Source organism: Agelaius phoeniceus, chromosome 3, assembly GCF_051311805.1.
Source record: "Agelaius phoeniceus isolate bAgePho1 chromosome 3, bAgePho1.hap1, whole genome shotgun sequence".
Classification (NCBI taxonomy): Eukaryota; Metazoa; Chordata; class Aves; order Passeriformes; family Icteridae; genus Agelaius; species Agelaius phoeniceus.
The window spans coordinates 69,699,674-69,711,788 of NC_135267.1; the positions used below are offsets into that span (position 1 = coordinate 69,699,674).

The 12,115-nt window shown below is 42.8% G+C and overlaps 1 protein-coding gene across 2 annotated transcripts in view; it reads right to left on the reverse strand.

Annotated features, from left to right (window-relative positions):
* The window catches only part of CHRM3 (cholinergic receptor muscarinic 3), a 274,162-nt gene extending 262,968 nt beyond the window's left edge, over nucleotides 1-11,194 (reverse strand). For both annotated transcript variants that reach the window (XM_077175556.1, XM_077175553.1), the window contains exon 1: nucleotides 10,896-11,194. The gene's annotated coding sequence lies outside the window, so the exon portion shown is untranslated. The remainder of the gene's footprint in view (nucleotides 1-10,895) is intronic.
* Between the last annotated feature and the right edge of the window lie 921 nt (nucleotides 11,195-12,115).

Here is a 12,115-nt window from a genome sequence, read left to right on the forward strand (position 1 = left end):
AAAACAGAAAGAAAACCCAACCTTTGGCTTAACAGTGTTTGGTGCCACCCCACATTTTTAAGTAAGATAAAAACAGTCAGATGTTGCATATGTACAATGGCCAAATGTAAGAATGCTCCTATAGGGTTTCCTCTTTACGTTGTACCTCTTAAGTTTAACCTTCTGCATGAGCTAGTCAAACATGACTAGTGAATCTTTCCTGCATTTATTCATTGCTCTTAATCACTAATAATCCAGGGCACTTGGCATTAAAGATTGGGAGAGGGGGAGAAGGAAAGAAACAGGAGGGTAAAAGGGAAGACAGTTTTCTAGTAAACAAATTCAGGCCCAAGCACAACCTATCACCTTATTCATTAGAATTCTCAAAAGCCCTACAGAAATGTTTCTTTTTAGTACTTCTGCAAAGCCAGCATGGTAATTATCTTACATTCCCTAAACTGACAATGTTAATCTGCAACTGGCCACGACTTAGGTGCAAAACATTTTCACGATCCATGCAAAAGTAAAATTAATAATTTAACTTATTTACCAATGAGGCCACAAAGACTTGAATTTGGGTACTCTCAGGTCAGGAGCAGCAGCATTACCAGTTGAAAAACCAAGTGAAAGCCATCAAATGTTATTTTTACCGTACTAAAAAATAAATATATAATGGAAAATACCTGCTCAGGCTAAAAAGAAACACATCTGCATGTCCAAACACATGGTCAATTAAAAAAAAAATTAAAATTAAAAAAAGAGTAATTCAAAGGACCAGTCTGGAAATCCAGTGTTTCAGTATGCCCAGCATTAAGATTCAGAAACCCTCTCCTTAATGACATTCCAACACCAAATGCCAACTAGAATCAGAAAGCAGAATCAGTCATACAATTGACACAGCCACAAAAGACTGCAGCCCAAGTGTCCTCAGGATTCTAGTGTTCTTGTTACAAAAATCAATATATAATGCAAATAAATTATTTTTTAAAGGAACCTTTGCTCTACCTTCTATAAAAACACTACAACAGCAAAATTTAAGAGAAGCAGAAACAAGACTGCACAGCTGTTGTAAAAGGGATGCATTATTCCTAGAAACAAACCAATCCACCAAGCAACAACATATCAAATGAAAAAAAGTTGATCATATCTGACACAGAAAAGGATACTGATCACCTGCATGACTCACTGTACCATGGAAAGTTTCCAGCAGATGTAACGAGGATAAAACCTCTGCATGCCAATACTAGCAGGTTGCTAGGTATTAGACACTTAGCAACATTAAAAAGCAATCAGTACATTAAAATTGTTTCAATTCCAATATTTTCTTCTTGGAAACAACATACCTCATCATAATTATATTTGAAATTCCATTTTCTTAGCTTGCAAATATGACAACAAGTTAAAATTGTGTAAATATACCAAAATTGTAGGAAGGAAATTAGCTGAGATGAGCTTTTCTATGTCCCATTTTATTTCAGATTAATTTGAGATCATTTTTGTTTTTTCTCCTTATTGCTGCTGTTAGCCTACAAGACTCACATAAACATCATTCTTCCATTTCAGGCATTTAAAAGTTTGATTTTACCATAACCATAATTCAAAAGCTGATCCTGGCAGATAACAGCAGCAGCAGATTTCAGTGCCCTGAAAAGCTTCAGCATGTAAAGCTTCAGCCTACTGCTGTATTTATAAACCTTTTGTTGACCCTGGCTGGACACCAGATGTCCAAAAAGCTGCTCTATCACTCCCCTCCTAAACTGAACAGGGCAAAGAAAATACAGCAAAAGACTCGAGGGTTAAGATAAGGGCAGTGAGAGATCACGCACTGACTGACATCATGGGCAAAAGAAAGTCCACTTGGGTAGTAAGTTGTAAAATATTCCCTGTCAGAATTGGAGTAGGATAATGAAGATTAAACCCAAATCTTAAAAACACTTTTCTCCTTTAGTTAGGGGAAACTCACAGTTCATCACACATTACCTCTAATGCACCTTCCTCCTTAGGGGGAAGAACTCCTCACACTCTTACCCTGTTCCAGCATGGGCTCCCTCTCACAGAAGACAGTCCTTCACCAACTTCTACAAGCTGAGTCTGTCTCACAGACTGCACTTCTTCACGAACTGCCCCAGCTGTCCCCTGCAAGGTCACAAGCAAACCTGATCCAGGCTTTTGTGACAGAAAACCTGCTCCAGCATGGGCCCACAGATGCTGCCAGAAGCCTGCTCTAGCACGAGGTACCCAGAGCCGGACTCTCCTCTGAGCATCCAGCGTAGGCCTCCTGCACGGGCTGCAGGGGCATGTCTGCTCCATCATGGATCTCCAGGGCTGCAGGGGGACAGCTGCTTCACCACGGGCTGCTGGGGAATCTCTGCCCTCCCCCTCCTGCTTCACTGAGCTTGGATCTGCACAGTAACATTTTCCCTTCTTGAATATGTTCTCCCAGAGGTGCCACCACCATAACTGATGGGCTCAGCCTTGGCCAGCAGTGGGAATACCTTTGAGCTGCCTGACACTGGCTTCATCTGACATAGGAGAAATTTCTAGCAGCTTCACAAAGAGCCTGCCCCTGCATCCCCCCTGCCACCAAAATCCAGCCACATTAACCCAATAAACCTTTTTTCAATCTTGCTTGCCTTTTTTTTTGCCTCTTTAGCATTCCCTTTGGCAAACAAACACAGCTTTCATTGAGCTGAGTGAGAAAGAAAATTACTGACTCAGTAGTGAACAGTATAAACACCGTCTGCTGCTTCTGAAAAGTACAGTTCATCTTCACCTTCCATATACTTGCTTTCACAAAACAACCAATTTTTTTTTGAATGGAGATATGGAACAGGAGGAAAACTAACAGTCACTCATATTTTTATTTGAAAGTCTCAGTAGGCTTTATGTTTTTCCAGTGAAAGCTGCATGTGGGACTGAAAAGGAAAAACCTGACAATCCAAGGCACATACCTATGACTGTCCATCAACAGGAAAGTCAGACACTGCCTTCAGACTTGTTGATGCTTCCCCATATCACACTGCAAATAAACACCAAGAAAAAGGAAAACCAGTACCAATGTGCCTAACACATCATCACCAGTAACTGTAGAACTGCAGTTTCCAGAAATGGGAGCTACAAATTATTCTCATTGCTCTTCTATTTATATGAGTTCCCTTGGCATTCTATAGCAGTATTTTTAGCAGCTATTTTCGACAGCACAATCATTTACCCCTTGAGTTGTAGTTATACAAGTTTCTCTTTGACACATATTTGCTTCAATGTAGACCTTTCACCAGTGTTTACTCTGAAGTTGTTCTTTATTAGCTTTTTTAATACTGTATCCAGACACAAGTGATCAATTTCTTGCCTCTTCTAGAGAAAAATCTTTTTTTTTAAGAGTGATTGTCTTTCATCTCTTTCCACAGAAAATACAATACAGTTTTATACAAAACAATTATCAGAAAAATAATACAAAGACATTTGAAATCCAGAAGTCTCCCCTGCCAGCCTCCAAACTAGATTTAAGTTTTCTTGAATTTACCTCAGCAGACTCCAAGCCTAAGATAGGACTCCAGTCCTTTTTATCCATCTCTTCTTAAGAGATGCTGCTAAACTGACTTTGCCCAGATCCTATCTGAGCTACTAGAAGCTTTCTGCAGGAGATATTTAGAACAATATTCACATGAATAAATAGTCCAGGGGTCATTTTTCTTCCAAGAATCCTGGAAGTAAGACACATAACTTCTTCACTGCTGTCTTTTGTAATGCTCTTTTAACCTTTATTTCAGAATTTTCTTTAAGATTTCCTAGTTAAAAAAGCCACACCTGTATGCTAATAAAAGGAAAAACCAAGAGATACAACTTGAACAACTTGTATTTAAAACTTGGCTTGAAAATGCAAACTTTGACACTATTGCAGAGGGCTTGGAGGGGATCTCCAAGAAGAGGTGCTCTGACAAGAGAAAGTTGTGGAGGGGTGGCCTTGCATGCCATTGCATTTTCAGTATTTATTTCCTCCCAGTTATTGTCTGCAAAGCAAACAGTCTGGCCAGGGTAACCACAGATGTTCTGCTGGTTGGTGAGGGAATTGCTAGTAAAGAGAAATACTTTGATAATACACAGAAGAAGCAAAGCCTTGGTAGCAAAGCACCATTATGAGGCCACCCACTTCATGAGGTGAAAGAAGAATCCACAAAACAACCCTTACTCCCCAGAAAACCACCATGTCCTTTCCAGGATGTCTACCAAAGGAACATTCTCCTCTCAGCACCTAGGGTTACATTGCTCCATCTTTTTCTGGGTCTTTCACTGTTCCTCTTTCTTTTTTTGGTCCTGCATGTATGCAAGAGTCACAGGCTCCCAGTCACAGACACCCTTCAGACTTCCCTCTTACAAGCACTGCCCTTCCTTGGATAAAACCAGAAATTAAGGAAATGAAGAGGGTAGTCATTCTTACCCTTCACCTGTCCTTATACCTTCTTCTCACACAACCTTTTTTCAATGCAATCAGCATCCTAGGAAGCATAGCTCCCCCTAAAGATTTATAAGCTTTCACTGCCTCAAAATCTATCACAGGTAATAACATCAATCATAGACTTTCAGTGCTAGACCTTTCCCTTTTTTACCAGTGTTCCTCAGGTATTTCTCACTTCCACACCCCTTATGCCTCCTGATTTTTGTGTGTGCATATAATGTGCAACCTCCCTTGTGTGCCTGTTATCAAGAGAGATGACAAGGTAAAATGCAAATAGCAATCCACTCCGATGAAAAAGATGCTTCAACAGGTGAAAAAGCAAAGATAAAGCACCATCTAATTCTGACTTCATAAATTTGGATTATTTGCTGTCCAGCTAATCCTGAAACCTACTTAGGGTTTTCCTGCACATGCACTGTCAGGGCTGAAGAACAACCATACTTTGAGAGAAGATGCAGCAGTTTATGTCAAATCATTACTATCAGAGATAAAAATCTCTGTAGTATTCCAGAGAGTGATGCATTTTTTCTCTGAGGAGACACAGTGTGCTGTAATATACTTTGTTCAAAGCAACCATGCACCTTTGTACAGCAATTGGAGATGATTAATAAAAAGAGAACGCTGGAAATTTTCAAGTTCTGTTCTTTCATGACAGTTTTGAGTATTTGCATTACTCCCCTTCTTTTTAAAAAGAAAGTTCCTTAATCCTTCCAATAGTTCTTACAATTGTGCTTATTACATATTGAGATTGAATTCTCTTACCAGTTGTCTGTGGTGAAGTTCAAAAGGATTTGTTGCTATAGCAATACTTCGTGTTGATTCAGAAATTAATGATAAAAGAAGTGGCAATTAGCACTATTAATTTTTACTAGAGAAACATGGGGAAGGGCTAAAAGGCTTTTGGCCCCCAAAAGAAAATAAAAAAAAGGCAGTAAGATTTTGCATAGGTGACCATTATAGAGCTTGCAGCTATAAAAGCAAGCATAATGGATATTTCATGCTTCAGTACATGCAGCAAGAATATTGCTGCCTTAATAGCTCGAGACAGACTCAGCCTCTGCTGTGTTTCAGGAATTCCCAGAAGACTGCAGGGATGTGTCTCCTTTCAGTCATAACTGAACCCTGTGGGACAAGCTCCTCTACAATAGTATCAGGAAAGGAAATTGAACACTTTTCTCTGCAGATTTGACACTGTTCTTTTAGTGTTTTGCAGGGACCTTTCTTTGGCATTTTTAGTGAATGAAAGTATGTTGCTTCAAGGTAATGACCTGTTTATTCTCATCCTTGATTAACAGCCATGAAGCAGACAAGTGTTTTCCAGGTCATACAAAAATAAAAGAGGTAATTAATTTCCTGCACCAAGACTGCTTATCTCTAATTATCTCACCAAATTGTTTGGTTTTGTGGTAGCCCAGGACCTTCTACAAGGTATTTAAGGTTTTAAGTTTTTTAAAGGCTTGGCTTGTTATTTCAATCCTATAAAGGATATAGTGCGGCTCTACATGACTGTAGTACAAGGCAGAAGAAAATGGAACGCTTTGCTTCTTCAGTATGTATTTAGTGAGGTTTTTCTTAATGTATGATTTGACAGCCTTAATAATGTATTTCCCACTATTAGAATCCCACATAATTACTGAACTCAAATTTCCTTATTTCATAATGAAATAATGGAGGCTTTTTATAAACCCTTGTGGATGATAGATAGCATTTTCCCCCTTCAAAACTGTCAGGTTTATTTCCTTTAGGTGCTAAAGCTGATACCTCATACCTTCATGCAGGAATGTTGGGAAGCTTTCTTAAAACCCATTAATCCTAGATGCTGGAAGGATCTTCTCCTGCTTATGAGAAGGACAGACAAGAATAATGAGCCTGCAGGACAATGTATGTTGTCACAACTTCGTACATTTCACCTGAAAAGTTGTCCCTCCATACTTCACATGAAGCCTTAAAGGTCCTCAGCATCTGGCTCCAGTACACCTAATGCTGTCAAATACAGTAGTAATGGACAAAATGTTACACACAAACACAGCTAGAGCTCAGCAGGTAACCAATGTTGTACAAATCCCCTTGGCCAACCCCTGGCACCAAGTTGAGATTGTTTTCTTTAAGAGAAGCGATGTACACACAGAGACATGTCCTGGTAGCTTCAAACATTTTTAAATCTCTTCCTTCCAAATTTCTCAGTCATCTATGAACTTATCTGTAAGAGGTAAACTTTTGACTTTTTTTACTAAAAAGCTTTGTAGGCCATAATTAATCTTCTTCCCATGGGAATGAAGAAGGACAGAGTATCATCCAAATGGGGTGAGAGGTTGGCCTTACACGTCATCATCACACAGCCTTCCTATCCAGAGAAGAAAAGGAAAAATAGAGAAATATGTATCATCATAGAGCAAAAGTCCATCAACTTGTTGAACGTAACTCAACAATCTTGGAAGCCCCCAGTCACATTCCCTACCCCGACAAGAGCTCTCTACAAACTAGCAGAGCAGCCACAACCTCCTGGAGACCAAGACTGGGCCTAATGCCCACAACAGAGAATAGACAGTTTATCAGATGTTTGGTGTGCATGGAATTCTGATACTGTGGCTAAAATGCTGTATTGCATTGGGCTAAATGAATGAAACTTTGAATTTGCTTGCAGGAAATTGTTCTAAATTAAAAAGGTTTTGTTTACTCCATCTTAACCAAGAAAGCACAGAAAACAGAGAAGGAAAGGCAATGGCATTGACAAGTATCTGTATTTTCAAATTATACCCAGGAAAACATTTTCTGATAATCCATACTGAAGGTGTACTATTAATTATTTCTCTGTAACTATCTCCATCAGGATTAATTTAGACAAGTATGAAACTACCTCCAGCCCTCATTGCAGCAACCAATTACTTATCATTTGTAATATAACTGGCCTCTTTTTTTTTTTCCAAAGATTTTCCAACCACAGAAAAGACTCCGCCTTCAGTTTGCAAACATTTTATAACGAAACTCACTTAAGCCTTCCCTCCTTTGCACCAACAGATGCCTCCAGCATGAAACTGACTACATACTTAGAATATGCGAGGGGATTCATCGCTCATCGTCACCTATTTTACAGTCAGTAATTTCAATATTTTACATTCCCAAGAGTGGATTCTGTCTTTGCCCTCACTGAATCTCCTCGACAGGAGTACAATGGACAAGGTTGCATTCTGCTGGCACTCAACCAAGGCATAAGAAATACAAACTATTGCAGTCTTATCCTCTCTTAAAACAAAAATAAGACATAAATAACACCTTAGCATGAAGTCTTAATCTAATCATGGCACACAAAGCTTTTAGTAAATTTATTTGGCTTTTGCACTCCAACACCATCAGGAACATAGCCTGGTATATGCTGCAACACTGTGGGGTGGACTAGGAGGCACAATTTTTGCTTGTAGAGGCGATGGACACTCTCCCAGCACCTCTGACAGTTTTACACGTACAGCAACCATGCAGCCCAGCAGAACTGATATTCTTCAATAGAAAAAGACACAGAAAGTCACAAAGAAAGTAGCAACATTGTTGAATGGATATGTGAAACAGACAACTTAGGTGTTACCAGGCTCTTTCGTTTTATTTCAAGCTTACAGATTGAATGCATCTGTCACCTATTCACAAACTATGGTACTTAAATACAAATAAGGATACTGAGATGTCATTGCATATCATCCCCCACATAATCCTATAGATACTGCTCCTTATTTTAAAAATTAATTATATATCTTCATTAAATAAGAATCTGCCATTACAGCAAAAGATACCATTAGTATTAGTAAACCCTTCAATCATATTTCATACTAAACTAAGCAGCCATGGGTTGACATGTACTGAGCAGAGCTTTCATTGCCTTCAGATATTGCACGGATACTTTGCCTCCTCCTCGGAACACCATCTCCTCTTAATGGCAAACAAGATGTAATAGGAAAATGAACAATATTAATTAAGGTCATTAATAGATCACTTCAAACGTTTTCCTGGTGTCAAGCACCTTTTGCACCCCTTCCTTTTTGAGTCACATAACACTGCGTAAGCACACTAATTGCTGGCACAAAGTACACAATTAGGCTGTCTGCTACAATGAAGACTGAGGGAGAATGGAAGATATGAACATAAGAACCATAACACTGTAGTATTCATGGGGAAGAAATTTCCACATTAGTCATCACAAGATTTTCTTTAGCGTTTCAGGATTTGACCCTGAAAACACTCATGGCATTAAGACTAAAACCCAAATACTAGTTCAATAAAGGGAGGTTGGATAGTTTTAGAGCAGCTACTATAGGTTTAGAATGAAGAGCGGAGTAAGTGTGACAATTTTTTAGACCAGCTTACAAATTAACCAACACACTTTACTCCTTAACACTAATACCTAAAACTGTAATTTAAGGCACCATTGAGCACTGTGTTTATGATGTTTCATATGGTCATGGTTGGTTTTCACTGTGAAAACCTACCACTGAGACTGCTGCTCTAAAAATACTTTAATAAGCTGTTGGATGCAGACTATATTGCTATGAGTAAGATTTTTTTTTCAGTAACAGAAAGAAAAATGCACTGCACTTGACAATATACAGATATATGATATAACATATACAATCAGCTCCCTCCAGAAAGTTACCCTTCACCTACTCGAAAATGAGAGGAATTTACACCTCACAACAGTTTCTGTAATAAATAATGTTAGGTTCTATTTCTTTTGAAATAAACGTGAAAATGTACAAAACTAAATTTCTGGTTTTGATGGCATAGTGCATCTGGTAGAAGATGAGAACTTTCAACATGTTTTCCTATAGGTGCCAGTAAGTCAGATGAATTTCATACTGGATTATCCCTGGAGCATTTAATCTCTTTGTTACTAAAATCCAGCAAAACTGCTACATCCAAAACAGTCCAAGAGAATTGTTTTCAGTGTTTCAGCTCAAGTCAACAGATTCTTGCTCCCTGTTGCTGGAGTTACCCTGTTAACATGCACATGACACTGAAATAAAAACACTTTGAATGAGATTCAGCACTGGTCTTCATATTGCTCTACAGGACAATAATGTTCACGTAAAAGCTTCTCGTAATAACAGAGCTATTTAAAAGCAAACAACCCAATGCATTTGTTTATTTAAAAAAAGAGAACACAAAACACACAACATCAGAAAACCCTACAATACTTCTTCCATGCCGTGGAAAATTGCTACTGTATGAACAACGTGCTTGCTTCCAAGCTGAGGCACGTTTCCGAAAGCCATCAAACCAGGCTTCCATTCCAGAAAAAGCAGCATTCCCTACTGCAGTCCTGGTCCAACACAAGTAAGCAAACCAAACACTGCCCGATTAAAAAGAGGCAGACAAAATCAAATCAATATATCATTCACTAACTGTGAGGTACATAGGCAGGTAAACAAACAAACAAAAGGTAGAAATAATTCAGTCAATGTAGGATGCAAACACTGGAAAATATATCTCTTGGACAAAAACATCCTCAGGAGAAATCCCAGCTTTTGCTTGCTGTTTTTAAAGTTTCTCGACCTGTGTCAGCAATATTGAAGTTATAGTACTTCTGTCTGTGACTACTTCTATATATGGTCAGCACAGATATTAGCTGGGATTTGCGTTTTTCCAAAGTAATCCCAAGCAACCAGAAGGCACTTAATCAGTATGAAAACCCACACGAGCCGATCCATACCCCTGCACACGAGTCCATTTGGGTTTTTCTGCCCCGAGACTTACACAGCGAAGGGAATACGGCTAGTTCTCGTTTTAAGTAAACACTTGGGCTCTGCTTCAGACACTCCTGTGGGTGCGCTACCCACCGCTTCCTTCCCAAACTCCAGCCGCACACCAGCCCGCACTCCGGCGCGCAGTCCCGAGGATCCCCGTTTGCTCCACAGCGGAGCGGGCACCGCACAGCCGCGGGGACGATCAGCCACCTGCCCGGGGCAGGCCGAGCACCGCCGCGCACTCCTGGCTGCCCCAGCGGCACTAGCCCGACACCCGCCGGCACGTCGAGCCCAGCTCCGGGCTGCGGGGCGAGCCGCCACAGGTCGGCATTCCGCACCGTGCGGCCGCGATCCCGACCCCGCCGAGCCGGGGGCGCACGGCGGGCGGGCGGCACCGCTCGAGGGGCGCAGCAGCCCCGGGAGCGGCGGCTCCGCCGGGTCCCCCCGGGAGCGGAGCAGCCCCGCCGCGGTACGCGGAGCCCTCCGGCGGCCGCCGCTGCTGCCACAGCCTTAGCCCCCCGCCCCGGCTGGACAGAGGGTTCCGCGTTTCCTCAGCCGCTTCGAAGCGGGGACCGTCCGCACAACTTTCCCCGCGGCGAGCCCGGCTGCGCTGTCAGCCCGGGCTGCGCCGCACGCCGCTCCCCGCCGCTGACACCCGCACACGCTAGGGAGGGCAAACACACAAAAAGCTCCTGAGACCCGCCCGAACCGGCATTTCTCCTCCGTCCTACCTGCCCGGTTCCCGGAGACCCCACACCGCCCGCTCCGCGCCGAGCGCTCCCTGCGACGCCCAGGTGGCGTTAGGAGCGCGCTTCCCACGGGCGGCGCGCCCCCGGCGGCCGGAACATCCCCCGCCGGGCGCCGCCGGGAGGAGGGCGCTCCGCACCCGCCCGCGACGCGGACACCGCCGCACCTGTTCTGGGCGGGCAGCGGCGCCGCCCCTTCAGTCCCGGCCCGAGCGGGGGCGGGGGCGCGCCGGGACCACTCGCCCCGCGCCCGCCGCCGCCGCCCTCCCCAGGCAGCCGCCGCACGAGGGACCCCCCCCCATCGCCGCCGCTCTGTGCGCTCATTGGCCCGGTCGCCGTGACCTCACGGCGCTCGCCCCGCCCCGCCCGCCGACCCCGGCCCGGGGCAGCGCTGCCGGGCGGCGGCGGCCCCGGCGAGGTGCGAGGCTGGGCGGCCCGACGGCCCGCGGCCGCTCCGAGCTGCTGGGACACTGCGGCCGGCGGGGAGGAGAGAGAGCGAGTCTGCCCGCAGCCCCCGCCCCGGGGTGCACGGAGTTAAAAGCGCAGGGTTGCCAAAGCCTCCCTCGCTCGCCCTTGCCAACAACCTGCGAAGTAGCAAGGACTCACAGACGAGGCTATGTGGGAAAGCCTTCCGTCAGTCTGCGGTGGTTTCCTCTCTCTCTTTTTTTTTTTCTCCTCCCTCCGCAAATTTTTCTAATCTATTTTTATTGGTTTTAATTGAGATGTGTGAGCAGCTATTGCTTGAAGATTGTGGTCCATTTGTGGAGAGTAAATCATTCTCTGTTGCATATTAAATATGCCTCTTAATGAGACATCAAATCACATACCCTCATGTAGCTCTTTAATATATATTAATATGTTATTTATTCATTACTATCAACTTTTCAAAAGGTCTGCTTAAAATATTCTCCCCTCTCAGCTAATCACGGTATGCTACACACTCATAGGAAGACAAATAATTTATTAATATATGCTTATACTCAATTAAAACATGAAGAATGTAAGAAATCTACATTTTAAAAGATCTTCTAGAAGTATGTGATAACTTACTGTGTCAAATTTAGGTGTTTCACACTGCCATGTTTCTTCTGTCATTAAATATTAATAAATTTAACTTGAAACTCTTCAACACAAAAGAAGTTCAGCATTTAGCAGTTGTTTTTGTGGGCAGCGTTGCTGGCTGCCAAGTTGCTATGGCATAGGGC